This window comes from Agelaius tricolor, unplaced genomic scaffold (assembly GCF_023055355.1).
Source record: "Agelaius tricolor isolate 1412-34295 unplaced genomic scaffold, bAgeTri1.0.p SCAF_5, whole genome shotgun sequence".
In the NCBI taxonomy this organism is placed as follows: Eukaryota; Metazoa; Chordata; class Aves; order Passeriformes; family Icteridae; genus Agelaius; species Agelaius tricolor.
In genome coordinates this window covers 3,609,977-3,612,589 of record NW_027269265.1, presented here as the reverse complement: position 1 = coordinate 3,612,589, position 2,613 = coordinate 3,609,977, and positions in this window count along the sequence as shown.

The following is a 2,613-nucleotide window of genomic DNA, read 5'->3' as shown; positions in this document are numbered from 1 at the left end:
GTGGTAGAGTCTTCTTTGCAGTTGTAATTAAATTAAACAGATTTCTGCCAACCAGCCCTAAGGCAGTCAGTTGGTTTTACCCTGCTCTAGAGACAGAGCACTATGTCTAATAAATGTATTTGAAACAAACTCAAAATTTGAAATGTTTTCTAAGATCAGTTAAAATAATGTAACTTTTTAGCACAACAGCAGAGACTCAAGACTTCTCAAAATCATTTTTTTGCACAGCCTTTCATTGTTTTCTTTTTTCATTGCTCTTCACACTGGCACAGGGTGCCCAGAGCAGCTGTGGCTGCCCCTGGATCCCTGGAAGTGCCCAAGGCCAGGCTGGACAGGGCTTGGAGCAACCTGGGATGGTGGAAGGTGTCCCTGCCATGGCAGGGGATGGGAAATGGATGAGTTTAAGGTTTCTTCCCACCCAAACTACTGTGATTATTACTGAAAATACATCAGTATTACTAAAATACATCAGTTGGACTTGATCTTGAAAACCTTAACAATTCTTTGGTTCTATAAAAAGCAGGAGACTTTCAATTCAAAATACACTTTAAGCCTTGAAATCTATGGATTGAAGATTGAGTGAGACTTCACTAAAAACCATTAATTTTTACCATAAGAAGTGTTTTATTAGACTATTTTAGCAATGGATGTAGGTAATTTTGGAGAAAACAAAAAGAAGAGGGTTGTGTTTGTCAACCAGGGATGAGAAATACAAACAGAAAATCCTGAAGACCTGACAACTTCAATACTTCTGTCATTCAAAGTTCTTATCTATCAATTCACAATTTATTTGTTTAAGTTGATGGTAGACAGCAAGTAATATTTAACATAAATAATAATTTTTGCACTGACATAACGCAGGAAGCATTCTAATTTTTCTGCATTCTTTGGGAAGAAATTATTGTATCAGAGACTGGGATTTCTTTTTAGCTAGTAAAGCCTATTTGGGTGTAATGTGGAAAAAAAATGGGATTGCAGTGGTAAGGAAAATATCCTGATAAAAAATCACTGGGCTTGGTGAACTGAAATGTTTTCTTTCTCCTAGACTTGGTTGTTCTGAGGATGACTTGAGCACCTTGAGTGTGGTGCAGGGAGATTTTCCAGGTAATTCTTGCCATCCACATCCAAAATCCATGTTTGGGCTGCCTGTCCAGAGCCCTCTGATGTTGGAAGTGGGCAGGGAAAACTTCCAAGGGATCTGGGGAGGCATCCACTGCTGCAAACAACATCCTACAACATCCAAAGTCCTTTTGGCTCCCAGTGGAGGGGGGGAAACAGCCAAAATAAACTTCCAGGGGAGTTTTCTGGGAGCTGGATGTTTGCAATCCCACAGTTCTTCTGAGCAAACACACCAAAGGTCAGTTTGGAAGGAGGCTCCTGGATTTAGGGGTGGTTTCATGGAAATCACTGGGGATATTGGGCACCATCCTGCAGGGCCCTGATTTCCAGGTGATTTTTTTCTCCCTGCATAACAATTTTTGCAGTGCAACATTTGTGGGTTTCATCAGCCCCAATGTCCCCAGCCCTGGGGTCACAGTCTGGATCTCAGGGCAGGGTAGAGCTGGCAGAGCTGCTTCCAACACCAGATTTGAAAACTTGCATCAGAGTTGTGTGACTGTGGGTAGAATAATGGAATTTTTAAGGTTGGAAAAGACTTCCAAGACCAACCATTGGTCCAACCATTCCCTCAGCACTGCCAAGGCCACCACTCACCCATGTCCCCAACATCCACATGGTTTTTAAATCTCTCCAGGCATGGGGACTCCCCCCCTGCCCTGAGCAGCTCTTCCAGTGCCTGAGAACCCTTCCCATGAATATTTTTTTCCTAATATCCAATCTAAACCCTCTGGTACAACTTGTGGCTGTTTCCTCCTGTCCCTGTTCCCTGGAGCAGAGCCTGATCCCCCCCTGGCTGTCCCCTCCTGTCAGGAGCTGTGCAGAGCCACAAGGGCCCCCTGAGCCTCCTTTGCTCCAGGCTGAGCCCCTGCCCAGCTCCCTCAGCTGCTCCTCCCAGGACTTGTTCCAGGGTGATTTTAGGTCCATGGCCCTAAAACAAACCCCAAATGGGTTCTTGGGACCATGGCAGTGAATATTCCAGCTGCTTTACTGCTGGGAGGATCATCTCCCATGGGGCTGCTGTTACATTTCCATCATCAGAGATGGGTTTTGCTCTATTACACAGCTCCAGGCAGGGCTACAAATACATCCTCCATCACCTGGAGCCTTCCAGGGAGCTGTGCTGAGCTGGCCAGGAACGGGGTGCACTCATCCAGCAACAGCAGGACAGGCAGAAGTATAGATCCTAATTCGAGTGGAAATGAAATGCCAGACCAAGAAACAGAAAATGTGGAATGGATTTTCAAGTGAAAACAGGTAAATCTCTACTACCTGGTTTTGATTTTTTTTTGTTTGAGCTTTTTTGTTTGCTTGTTTTCAATTTTTTTTAACAACATTGCTAATTAAATTCAATAGAATTTCACTGAAGTCTTCAGAAATGTTTGTTTGTCCTGATTTTGCCACCTTTCTGCTGGAAAACCAGGAACTGTGCCAAGGAATCTGCCTGATAGGTTTTTTTCTTTGGCTGTGCTGAGAATCCCAGTGATTGGGTTTGAT